Below are 14,093 nucleotides of genomic sequence, written 5' to 3' on the forward strand. Positions count from 1 at the left end.
AGAGTGAACACAGTTAAGTTGGTTTTGCTGCCAAAAGTTCTGTATATACTACAAACACTACCTCTACCAAACACTCTTATATACATACAAAAATTACAAAAAATGATTCATAATTTCATTTGGAAGAGGAGACCGTCAAAGGTTAATAAGTTATCTATGTATGCCCATAAAGACAAGGGGGGCTGGGTGTCCCTAATTTATTACTTTATAAACAGGCCATCTCTTTACAAAGAATTTTAGAATGGAGTAGAAATAATAATAAAGACCCAAAACATTGGATACAGTTAGAACACGATATTTCAGGAGTGTCGCAATTAGGTGGACTGTGTTGGTTACACAAATTGTTATCTAAAACCCAGACTAACTTCACCTCTACCGTTGTGTCTACCATATCAGATTGGAAGTTTATCCGAGACAAATACAGGGGCATCTCCAGTGCTCATTCTCCATTGACACCAATTCTAGCTAACCCGGAATTTTTAGAGGGTCAGGGATATAATACAGGTGGGGACAATAGTTTACATGGGCATGTGCCTGTCACAATGTTAATCAAATTAGGGAAGATATTACCTAGCATCGAATTAAAAGGAGTGGGAAATGGGTTTTTTGACCAGTGGCTACGATACCATCAAGCCAGTCACTACATCTCGACACATAGGAACAGGACAAATATGACAAGGCCTATGACGCCATTTGAACAAATGTGTATATCTAGTTTACCACAAAAAGGGATCATCTCCAATATATATAAATTATTACTCTCAGCTACAACACCTGATCCACATAATTATGTGAAAGGATGGGAAAGGGATATACTGGGGTCTCAAAACTCAAATAATTGGAAAAACATTTTTAGTAACATAGCTCACTCGGCACATACAACTTATGCACTAGAAACAAATTACAAAATACTGTTTTGTTGGTATTAAACACCAAGCAGGATGAAATATTTGTTCCCGTCAGCTAATGAAAAATGTTGGAGATGTAAGAAAGAGGTGGGTACTATGGGACACATATGGTGGTCTTGTACAAAAATAAACACATACTGGAAGGAGTTACTAGACGAGATGAAAATAGCCTTATCGTGTAATATACTGTTTTCCCCACAAGTCTGTTTATTTAATATGCTAAATGATATCAAATGTATTATAAGAAGGAATATTGGACATGTTATGCTAAATTCAGCTAAACAGCTTATAGCAGCCGTGTGGAGATCTGATAGAATCCCTACAATAGATGAGTGGAAAGAGAAGGTGAAGGGAGCTCTGATGATAGAGAGATATTACTATTTCAAAACTAATAGGATGTTAATGTATAATGACATGCTGTTTTATTGGGAATCTTACATTGGTTCTGGCTAAGTCTAAACAGAGTGAGCCTCTAACCTCACATTCATCTTGATGGTTTATCCAAACGCCTTCTACATTTTTCTTCATTACATTTTTTCTTAATTACTATATAGGTAAAGGGTAATAGTAGCTATGTGAAAGAAAAAGGAGGTCTTGTAAGGGCGCTAATACCTGAAGATACTTATGTGAAATTATTAATATTACTTGTGATAAATATGTGTACAAAAATAAAATAAAAATAAGAACAGTATCTAAGATAACAAGTGATTTATTTGGTTACAATATGATTTAAAAAATAGAGACGTCTCTAGTACAATTCAATTAAAAACAATGATGAAATATAGCATAAAAAATTATAAAAAGTGGTACTGATTAGTACTTCATGAGAAATTTAGATTACTGTTTAATAGTGTAGTCACAAAGAAAAAATTTTTGGAGTGTGACTAAACAGTTAGCCAAGATTTCTCGTGAGTTATTAAGTCTGTATACAGTTATGCATAAAAATATTTCAAATACCGATATCGGCTTGATAAAACTTCTGCAAAGGCTATATATTGCACACAAAAAATTATAATGGAGCTTAAAGAGGAGCTGTGCATAAGAGGAAAATTATATATGGTTATGCTCTAGCTCTGATTATATCAATCCTTATATCTGTATTCTCAGCGAACTAATTGATATGTCCATACGTATGAACCAAGAGAAATGTCCAGTAGTATATACTGCTAGTAGTTTAGGATTACAGTTCGCAATCTTAAAGCAGATGGTACCTTACAGTAAGCTTGAATAGCAGCAGGGAATCCTATGCGTCCTGCGGCTCAGTTCTTCTGACAGTGTCCTCGTGTTGTTGGCGTCTGACGTCACACCCGATGTGCGGGGGCTTGTCTTGCGTCGGCCAATCACTGCTTAGACAGTTGTGAGTATCCAAAATGCCTTTTTACGTCCGATATTGTGTATTCACAATTTTTCTTCTGTCTGATATCTATACTTGTTTAGGCACCAATCAGCAAAAAAGTATCCGTTGTGAGTAAGTTCACCTGCACTTAGTGCTGTTAGCACGCAGGTTCCGATGCAATTTCTCCTTCGTGTCCTTTGTTGACAGTCAACCCGGATTGAAGGATCTAAAACACTGTAAGCGGTCTGATACTCTATATACCAGCGCACTATTTTCCCACAATCTTTCACATAATAGTAGCTATGCTCTGCAGTGAGTTGCTTTTGTTTTGTTATTGTTTTTGTTTCTGTTAGGGTAAGAATGTTTTTGTTCTATTTGTTATTTTCACTAAGCTCAATGTGATCACAATTAGCTCAAGCTATATACTTACATCGAGGTATTGGCTGTAATGTGATATCTATTATGTAACCACATCGTTTTTTGTATTTTGCATTTTATATTATGTACTTTATGAAAATGCCAATAAAGAAATAATAAAGATTTAAAAAAAAATGCACTATAAGCCCCATAGCGAAACACCCTGTTTTCAGGGTAAAAAGTGGCTTTAGTTCTTTCCACCAGGGAAATGAAAGTACTGGCGAGAATACTTATAGAATCTCACCAGCCAAGAGACCTTTAGATCATTGGTCCCGTTGTGACCCATCTTTTATTTCTGATGACTGTAATATGTTACTTTTAGCTGTGTATTCTAGGGAGTGTGAGAAATTAAAACTAAATTGTGTTATTTATCCACATGATATGCAATTTACATGGGAAAGAAACTAATATTTTTACACATTCAACATTCCATCAGCATACAATTTTTTTATACCTTCAAAATGACCGTGCCAGCACATTGATATTATTTAGATACATGTTCTCACAACAATTGTATAAAACACAACTAACTAGAAATACAGTAAAGCAACATAAATGTAAGTGAACAAAAATAGAAAAAATGTTTTCTTTATAATATAGATGGAGATAAAATATATTGGTTGGTTTATTGTTTGGTCTTCTGTCATCCTAGTTCTGTTGAATTAGTGATATAAAGTTGTGCTTGCTTTAAATTTATTAGCTAAAGAACAAAACAACATTGCCCTCTAGTGGATTCCACAGTTACTAAAGCAAAAAAATAATAATAATAATTTGAATAAATCAGCAAGAAAAATATGTGATTGCAAAATGATTATCCTATTTTATGTTATTGTTTTATAATTTATGCAGCACTGCTTGATAATTTTAGTGAGTGAAAAACTATAAAGCTACCACTACTATAATGATTTTTAAAATTACTACTATTAAAAGATTAGCTTAATAGCAGCTTTAGCTTTAGGTCTAAGACCAACTGCTTTATTTATCTCCTTCATTCCTTAGCCATTTCACAACCCTGGCTTTACACTCACTGCAGTTACATAACAATATAATTGTCTTTTCTGTGACTGAAAAGAGTAGTGGCGCACCGGTAAAATTAAAAGCAAACATCTTTATCTACCATACAGCATACAGTCTTCTCATACAGCTGACATGTTTCGGCGAGTTGCCGTTATCAAAGCTTTGTCAGCTGTATGAGCTGACTCCTATTTGGACGATAAACACCACTGTTTTAAACAGTGTTTGGATCAATAAAGATTTTTGCTTTTAATTTCACCGGTGCTCCGCTACTCCTTTCAGTTGGTTATACCTTTTTGACTAAATAAGCGAGCAAACACGGTTGATTTCCTGGAGCCGTTCAGGCCATACTGCAACACGGATTGCAACCAATAACAAGCTAAGAAAATCAAGATGCACACGCCCCCCTACACAGACGTCTGAAGAGGGACGAATCGGGTTGGCTGATGATCGTACCTGGAAGCCTGCACGGACGCAAGAAAGCGGAACCAAAGTAAAGCAGCGGCACCTGACACGGAAGGAGCTTCAGGACACTATACCGCATAGGAATGTGTATACCACGTCACTTTAGATCACGTGACTCAGCTGCTGGAGGTGTGGCGCTCAATGCGCATGCGCAAGAAGCCCAACCTCATCCAAACGACGGTGTTCTTTCTGATTTTCACGCCCGTAGGATTTTGCTACCCTCGAACTGAGCATGCTCAGTATGAGGTAATTGCATTCAACAGCTGACTGAAAGGAATGTGTGCAATGCATTTAGGCATGTGCAGTGCTACTGGTAGCAAATTCTGAAGGGAGAGACATTTACCTCTTTAACAGGCAACTCAACCCCACGCATGCTCAGTAGAAGCAGAGGGGATTCTGTCCGATATTCCTACCCCTCAAACTGCCCATGCGTGACAGCCATATGTTTCATATCCAATAAAGTGTTTTATTCTTAAAGGGGCAGGTGGGGAGCATTTTATCAGATATTCATACCATTATATGCCCTCAAACTGTCTTAAAAGGGTAGGTGTTTTTTGTTTTACTCATAGCCCTCTGTCTTAAAGGGGAGGGTGGGGTGGATGTTATTGCTCACAATGTTTTGTTATGAGACACATTATATGAGCTCTGTGCTCTGCATGTTTCACTATGTGACACACTGTTTGGAGTCTCTGTTAGGGGTCTGTGCTTTGGATGTTTCAGTATGTGTCACACTATTTGGAGTCTGTGCTCTGGATCTTTCAGTATGTGACACACTATTTGGGGTCTGTGCTCTGAATGTTCCAGTATGTGACACATTGCTTGGGGTCTCTGCGCTTGATGTTTCAGTGTGTGACATACTATTTGGCGTCTGTGCTCTGGATGTTTCAGTATGTGACACACAGTTTTTGGTCTGTGCGCTGGATTTTTCAGTATGTGACACACTCTTTGGAGTCTCTGATCTGCATGATTCAGTATGTGACACACTCTTTGGAGTCTCTGCTCTGGATTTTTTAGTATGTGACACACTCTTTAGAGTCTCTGCACTGGATCTTTTAGTATGTGACACACTCTTTGGCGTCTCTTCTCTGGATTTTTTAGTATGTGACACACTCTTTGGCGTCTCTTCTCTGGATTTTTTAGTATGTGACACACTCTTTGGAGTATCTGCTCTGGATGTTTCAGTATGTGACACACTATTTTTTTATGATTAACCAGTGTCTTAAAGGGACATTGGTGTGAAGTTTTACTGTTTACCTTGTGTCATAAAGGGACATTTGGGTTAATTTAACTGTTTACCCTGTGTCTTAAAGGGGCAGTTGGGGGCATTTTACTTATTACCCTTTGTCTTAAAGGGACAATTGAGGTAATTTAACTGATAACCCTGTGTCTTAAAGGGACAGTTGGCAGAATTTAACTGATTACCCTGTGTCTTAAAGGGACAGTTGGGGGAATGTAACTGATTATCCTGTGTCTTAAAGGGACAGTTGGGTGATTTTACTTATTACCCTGTGTCTTAAAGGGACAGTTGAGGTAATTTAACTGATTACCCTGTGTCTTAAAGGGACAGTTGGGGAATGTAACTGAATATCCTTTGTCTTAAAGGGGCAGTTGGGGGCATTTTACTTATTACCCTGTGTCTTAAATGGACAGCTAGGGGAATTTAACTGATTACCCTGTGTCTTAAAGGGGCAGTTGGGGGCATTTTACTTATTACCCTGTGTCTTAAAGGGACAATTGAGGTAATTTAACTGATAACCCTGTGTCTTAAAGGGTCAGTCGGTGATTTGACTTATTACCCTGTGTCTTAAAGGGACAGTTGGCAGAATTTAACTGATTACCCTGTGTCTTAAAGGGACAGTTGGGGGAATGTAACTGATTATCCTGTGTCTTAAAGGGGCAGTTGGGTGATTTTACTTATTACCCTGTGTCTTAAAGGGACAGTTAAGGTAATTTAACTGATTACCCTGTGTCTTAAAGGGACAGTTGGGTGAATGTAACTGATGATCCTTTGTCTTAAAGGGGCAGTTGGGTGATTTTACTTTTTACCCTGTGTCTTAAAGGGACAGTTGGGGGAATTTAACTGATTACCCTGTGTCTTAAAGGGGCAGTTGGGGGCATTTTACTTATTACCCTGTGTCTTAAAGGGACAATTGAGGTAATTTAACTGATAACCCTGTGTCTTAAAGGGTCAGTTGGGTGATTTTACTTATTACCCTGTGTCTTAAAGGGACAGTTGGGGGAATGTAACTGATTTTCCTGTGTCTTAAAGGGGCAGTTGGGGGATTTTACTTATTACCTTGTGTCTTAAAGGGACAGTTGAGTTAATTTAACTGATTACCCTGTGTCTTAAAGGGACAGTTAGGGGAATGTAACTGATTTTATTACAAGACCAGAGAATCCTATTTTGCAATATATTTCTTTACTACTCATATGCAGCCTTTTAAAGTAAAACATAACATATATTGGAAAAAAAAACAATAAGAAGCTAACATGAGAGCTACTTATAATAAAAAGGAAAAAAAGCAGCCAATCAGAGAAGGGATATGACTATAAACTGACCCCTACCCTATCAAACCTCCTCTTTCTTTTGCTGCTCATCATTGAGATAAGTACTTTCATTATTTTTTCTGTATTTGTATTTGTCAAATAAAGATTGGTATTTGTCTTTTGTTTGTATTTTATTCTATATCATTTTATTTAGTTTTATCTTTAACCCCTTTCATTCTATTTTTTCCTATTTGTCACTTTTTATCGGGTTTTTTTTTCAAATATTTCCATTTTTTGTCTTTTCTTATTTTGTCTTTCCTCTTTATTTACGTTTTTTCGTTGGTTATTATTTTCTTATCTGTTATCCAGTTTACTTTATATATTTGCTCCCCTGTCTTGCGGTTTTGTGTTTACCGCTTTATATCAGTCCCCTCTTTCTCACATTGCTCCTGTGTAGTTCCTCTACTGCGCGCGACTGCGCCGCCATTTTGTAGGCTGTACTGAGGCTGTTTTCCCGACCTCTTACTCTGACGTGCGGGAGTAATGCCTCAGTGCAGCTCCGATGCCGGGAAAGTAACATTGTTTCTTCAGTTGCTTGTTTCAATCAGCCCACGTTCAGTAAAATTACTGTTGCTTAGAGGTTTATTATATCTTTGCCTCCGTTGCCATCTTGTGGCCAATAAGTTACATTCAAGATTACCCTTACTTAGAATTTCAATAGTTTTTTCCACAATATTTTATCAAATCTTCTGTGTATATTTCTTGCTATTTAATTAATTCCTGTGATGTTTTATATATATTTATAAATTTATATTACTCAATTTATATATTACCAGCTGGATTTAAACTAATTTTATTATATTATCTATAAGAATGTTTTAATTTTACATATATTATGGCTGAAACTCCTGTGGGAGGTAATCCTCTGTGCAAGTTATGATAGACTCTTCTATATCTAAATTATTTAATAAAATGACTTCTTTGATGGGTTTAAAGGATTCTAAAAAGCCCTTAAAAAGAAAGAATCCATCTATTGCTGTACAAGCAAGTAAAAAATTAATTGTAAAATCTCGTCAGTTACTTTCTGACTCCTTTCCTCACAGCAAAGGAACTAAAACAGCTGTTAAACGAACCCTGCACCCCAAGGGTGCTCAAATGGGGGACTCTATGGTAATGTCAAAATCAAAACCTAAAATAAAAAAATATTGATAAAATCCCTTCCTTTAATTCTAACTCTTCAGATGAAGATGATTACACTGACATTAATTCTAATTGTATGCTCTTGATAAAGATGTGTAATACGTTGAAACGCGTTGAGCAAATAAAACCTTTTATCCTTTGTTGAAAGATTGTCAAGATCTTGTTTTGCTGTGCTGAGCTGGAATCTCCTTATTTATGGAGTAAGTTACTACATTTTTTTCAATTACACACTGGATACTTTTGTCATTTGGGTCTCTATTCATTTATAGTCCACTTTTGGATAAACCTGAAAATTCAGTATTTGACTCCAGGAACCTGTGGACTCTTGCCATCTGACGCTACGTTCCCTTTCAGCTGTAAAGATTCATCTTATGGAGTGAGTATACTGCACCCATATTAATTGGCTTCAATATATGCATCAAGCCTTTTTTCTCTTCACTTACTAGAGAAAATCACTCAATAGGCCAGCGCCATCTACTACTACTATCTATCTATACACAGTCACAAGGGAGAGACTGCAAGAAGGCTGCGGTCTGACCTAAAGGAGAGTATCAGTTCTTAGTTCATTTGTACAGAATATTGTGTTTTTTTCCATCTTGCACCTCTGTATATTGTTTTCCTTTTTGTATTAATTCTGATTTGTTTGATAACTCAGACGATTCTAATTATTCTCCAGCTGCCAAAAAACATAAAAAGATGAAAAAAAAATTAAATTTTTTTAATGAGGAAAAGGAAAATGAATTTTTGGACTGTCTTGGTAACCCGAGATTTAATCCAGACGAGTTGCACCATCCCCGTTCATCGGAATGGTGTCCATCAATTGATGTTGCTAAGTTTATTGATTTTCAACTTCGCAAACCCCTTAAAAAACAAGCTAGAAATAATATGAGGGCTGAATGCCCTCGCCCCCTTCTTCTAAAAAATGCTGCCCTCACTCCGAAGTTGACCCCAAAGTTTTGAAATTTATTGGAGCCCCAGGGTATAAATTAAAAAAGGGTGTTGACAGATTGTGGAAGATCTGTCAAGACAAGCTTCTTGACACTGTAGGTCCCCTGACCAAACTATTTGAATTATCCGAATTAGGAGTTGCTGAGAATTTTTAGTTGGATCCTTTTGTAGTTAGAGAATGGGTCTTCAGAGACGTCGTAATATTTTAAGGAGAATTGACCCAAAGATATGTGACTTTGCTTCTAACAGCATTGCTTCTAATAACAATCGTCTTCTGTTCGGAGACTCTTACTTAAAGGAGTTGAATCAATACGTCAACACCTTTTCCAACCTGAATAAGGTTAAAACTTCAGTTAAGAATTTTTTTTATCCATCCCAAAATTTCTCCGACAGGGCCGGGAGAGGCAGAGGCCGCTTTCCCGGCCGTCAGCCATTCATTTCACGGTCTCATTATGTCCGAGCACGTCAAACCCACTGCCCTGCTCAATAGCCGTCACATTACCAGCGAAACTGCCAAGAACCCTCAACTTCATCTTTTTTCCCTTCAAGAGGACGCCAATGGAATCAAAGAAGTTTCAGGGGCAGATCAAGAGCAAGACAAGCTCCAGGTATGTACATTATTTCCTCCTCAGGCTCTTTTTTCCCGAGACAGAATTGGTGGCAGAATTGCATTGTTTGCCCAAAATTGGGTTTCAATTACCTCAGACCCTTGGATTCTTCAAGAGGTTTCAGGCATTTACATAGAATTTGTTTCTCAACCTATTCAAATAAAACGTCCTCACCCTATCCATTTTTCCAAAAGCGACAAACTTCTGGTTCAAGACGAAATCTTAACACTTTTTTCCAAAAGAGCAATTTTGCCAGCTCTCTACCCTCACAATGCTTATTTAAGCAACCTATTTCTGGTCAAAAAGAAAAACAATCAATTCAGACCGTATTTGACCGTTCCAATTGCCCAAGAGCATTGGAAATATTTGACTTTCGGTTGGAAAGGCCAATTTTGGAATTTTACCTGCCTCCCTTTTGGTCTGTCCTCCGCTCCTTGGATTTTCACCAAGTTATTAAAACCCGTGGTTGCTTGGTTGAGACTTTGGGGTGTTCGTCTAATAATTTATTCGGACAACGTTCTTATTATGGATCAAGATTTCTTATCTCTTCAGAATCACCTTCATTCAACAATTTCCTTATTGGAATCTCTAGGTTTTATTGTAAACAAACAAAAATCAATTATTCTCCCTACCAAATCCTTGGTTTTCCTAGGATTCCAGATAGATACTGTCCTCTCTACCTTGAGTCTTCCTTCAGACAAAGTGAAGAACATCAAGAAAGAAATTTTGAAAACTTTATACAAGGATTCAGTACCTATCAGGACTATAGCCAGGATAGTAGGGTTACTCTCATCCTCTATTCAGGCTATATTCCCCACTCCATTACATTATCGCGAACTCCAAAGATTAAAAATTCTTCATTTGAGAAAAGGTTTTTCTTACTCTCATTTGATTCCTCTTTCTTCAGAAGCCAAAGACGAACGTCTCTGGTGGCTTTCTCATTTAGAAGCCTGGAATGGAAGAGCCATTTTTGGCAAGACTCCAGATTTTATTATCGAATTCGACGCCAGTCTTTCAGGCTGGGGAGCTCGTTGTGGTCCCTCCATCACAGGTGGCAAATGGACTCTGGAAGATAAACGCTTTCATATCAATTGTTTAGAGTTATTGGCTGGTCATTTGCAGTCAAAGTTTTGCCAAGTTTTCTTCTCCAGTTTCTATTCTCCTGCGTATGGACAACATATCGGCGGTGCAGTATCTCAATCTTTTGGGAGGCACTAAATCCAGAGATTTGTCCAACATAACCAAAGAGTTCATTCATCTTTGCCTGGACAGGAATATTTCTATCAAAGCAGAATATATTCCAGGACAATCAAACTCAGCTGCGGATTGGGGATCTCGTCATTTGACGGATTTCAGCGACTGGAAATTGGACAGGAGCATTTTTCTCGCTCTCCAATCTCTCAGGGGTCCCTTTTGTTTGGATCTTTTTGCATCCAGGACCAATTTTCAAATTTGGCCATATTTCAGTTGGCGTCCGGACCCGGAGGCAGCGGCCATAGATGCTTTTCTTCATCCTTGGCCTCTCCAGAGAGCTTACGCTTTCCCTCCGTTTTCAATGATTCCGAGGACAATTTCAACTGTTTGTAGGGATCTTCTTCGTTTAAGGATTGTGACCCCCTTTTGGCCGACTCAATTGTGGTACCCCTCTCTCCTAGAATATGTCCATCAATCTTCCGATTCTGTTTCCTCCTCTGCCCCATCTCCTCATGAATTCGGAGGGCAATTGTCACAGCCTAGTTCTTCAAGGTTCTCTTCTCCTAGTAGCATGGATGATCTCAGGGGACCCTGGTCCCTCCGAGGCCTTTCGGAGGGAGCTAGGTCTCTCATCCAGGATTCCTGGGCCCCAGGGACTCGTAGATGCTACTTCGCAGCATGGTCTAAATGGTCTAGCTGGTGCTTGCGGAGAAACTTAGATCCCTTTTCTTCAGATATAACTGAAATTATTAATTACCTGTCTCATCTTTTTGATTCAGGTCTTGCTTACAGAACTATTAATGTTCACCGTTCAGCTATTTCTGCTCGGTATAATCTAATTAATAACCTTTCTGTAGGCAAACATACTCTAATTTGTAGGGTTCTCAAAGCTATCAGATTAAAACGTCCTCCGGTTCCTAAATATGAATTTTTCTGGGAAGTAGATTTAATTTTTTCCCTTTTTAAATCTTGGCCTGATAATGCTTCTCTATCCCTAAAACAACTTTCTGCAAAACTTGCCACCCTTCTTTGCTTAATTTCTTTTAGAAGAGTTTCTGATGTTAAAGCTTTAGATTGGAATTCTAAACGCTTTTCCCCTGAAGGAGTTACCTTTTTTCTTTCCCGTAGAACTAAAACTCTTTCTACCTCCATCTTTTATCCTTATCTTCCTTCTGAACCTTCCCTCTGTGTGGTTGAATGTTTGAAATCTTATGAATCTAGGACTCTGACTTTCAGGAAACCTTCTGTCAATCAACTTTTGATTTGTTTTGCTCCCCCTCATGCTCCTATTACTCCTACTTCCATTGCAAGATGGGTTAAATGGGTCATGAAAGAAGCTGGCATCGATATCTCTTTTTCAGCTCATTCTGTTAGAGGTTCGGCTGCCTCGAAGGCCTTTCTAAAATCTGCCCCTCTCCAACAAATTTTGAGTGCGGCAGATTGGTCTTCGGATTCCACTTTTAAGCAATTCTATTTCAGACCCATTCAACATGCCTCTCTTAATTTATTATCTTAACTATTTTTCTAATAAGCTTTAAACTTGCAAAATAGGAGTCTCTAGTCTTGTAATAAAATTCCAATTATCCTAATTCTTTGAAGGTATAATCTAGATTTTATTAAAGACACAGAGATGAGTATTTTCCCACCTCAGAGATGTTGTTATATCCCTCCCTTGTTCCTGATTTATATATATTATTAATCATTTTTGTCTTTCACAGTTTCCATCTGAATGCAATCCGTTCCTTAGATCTGGATTTAAACCTTCATTTCAAGAAGACCACCTTTCATCAAAAAGAACATGGACTTCCTTGATTTCTTCTATCAATTTCATCAGTTATAAGAAATTCTTCAATCAAGTTTTCCTTTCGTTGGCTTTTGGGATTCTGTGCTGTTTTGGACTCTTTGGACTTTTCATGTTTATTAATATTGTGTTCTTTGTGAGCATCAGTTAAGAAAGAGGAGGTTTGATAGGGTATGGGTCAGTTTATAGTCATATCCCTTCTCTGATTGGCTGCTTTTTTCCTGTTTAATATAAGTAGCTCTCATGTTAGCTTCTTATTGTTTTTTTTCAATATATGTTATGTTTTACTTTAAAAGGCTGCATATAGTAGTAGTAGTAAAGAAAGATATTGCAAAATACTCGTCTCTGTGTCTTTAATAAAATCTAGATTATACCTTCAAAGAATTAGGATTATCGGAATTATCCTGCGTCTTAAAGGGTTAGCTGGGGGGATTTTACTGATTACCCTGTGTCTTAAAGGGGCAATTGGGGAAATTTTACTGATTACCCTGGGTCTTAAAGGGGTAGCTGTTTTTTTTCCTGATATCCCTTTGTCTTAAAGGGGTAGGTGGGGTGATTTTACTGAATATCCTGTTTTTTAAAAGGGCAGGTGAGGTTGACATTACTGACATTCCTGTGTCTTAAAAAGACAGTTGGGGGAATTTTTACTGATTACTCTATATCTTGAGGGCGATTTTACTGATTACCCTGTGTCTTAAAGGGGCAGTTGGGGGAATTTTATTGTTTACCCTTTATTTTAAAGGGGTAGATAAGGGTGATTTTACTTATTATCCTGTTTTTCAAAAGGGCAGTTGGGGGAATTTTTACTGATTACTTTGTATCTTAAAGGGGTACTTGAGCGTGATTTTAATAATTACCTTGTGTCTTAAAGGGACACTGAATTATTTTCTGATTCAGATAGAGCATGCAATTTTAAGCAACTTTCTCATTTAATCCTATTATCAAATTTTCTTCATTCTCTTGGTATTTTATTTGAAAATCAAGAATATAAGTTTAGATGCCAGCCCATTTTTTGGTAAATAACCTGGGTTGTTCTTGCTAATTGGTGGATACATTCACCCACCAATAAACAAGTGCTGTACATGGAGCTGAACCAAAAATTGGCTGGCTCCTTAGCTTAGATGCCTTCTTTTTTAAAAAAAAATAGCAAGAGAATGAAGAAAATGTATAATAGGAGTAAATGAGAAAGTTGCATAAAATTGCATGCTCTATCTGAATCACGAAAGAAACAATTTGGGTTAAGTTTCCTTTTCAATGGGCAGATTGGAGGATTCTACTGATTAGCCTATGTCTTAAAGGGGTAGCTGGGGGATTTTACTGATTACCCTGTGTCTTAAAGGGCATGTGGTAGAATTGTATTGCTTACAATATTTCAATATGAGACACATTATATGGGGTCTGTGCTCTGGATGTTTCAATATGTGAGACACTATTTAAGGTCTGTGCTCTAGATGTTTCAGTATGTGACACACTGTTTTGAGTCTGTGCTCTGGATGTTTCAGTATGTGACCCACTATTTTAGGTCTGTGCTGTGGATGTTGCAAAGTAAAGCAAGGGAAACTGTTATTTAGTCTAATAATACATTTTAAAAATACACCATTCACATTACGCTGCTTTTAATGCACTATAACTTAAATATGATAAAAAAAATTGTATGCATAGTTGTTTCATTCAGATAATTTGTATTTTGAGTTTTTTATTGCAAACTCGCCACC

Source organism: Bombina bombina, chromosome 3 (assembly GCF_027579735.1).
Source record: "Bombina bombina isolate aBomBom1 chromosome 3, aBomBom1.pri, whole genome shotgun sequence".
Lineage (NCBI taxonomy): Eukaryota > Metazoa > Chordata > Amphibia > Anura > Bombinatoridae > Bombina > Bombina bombina.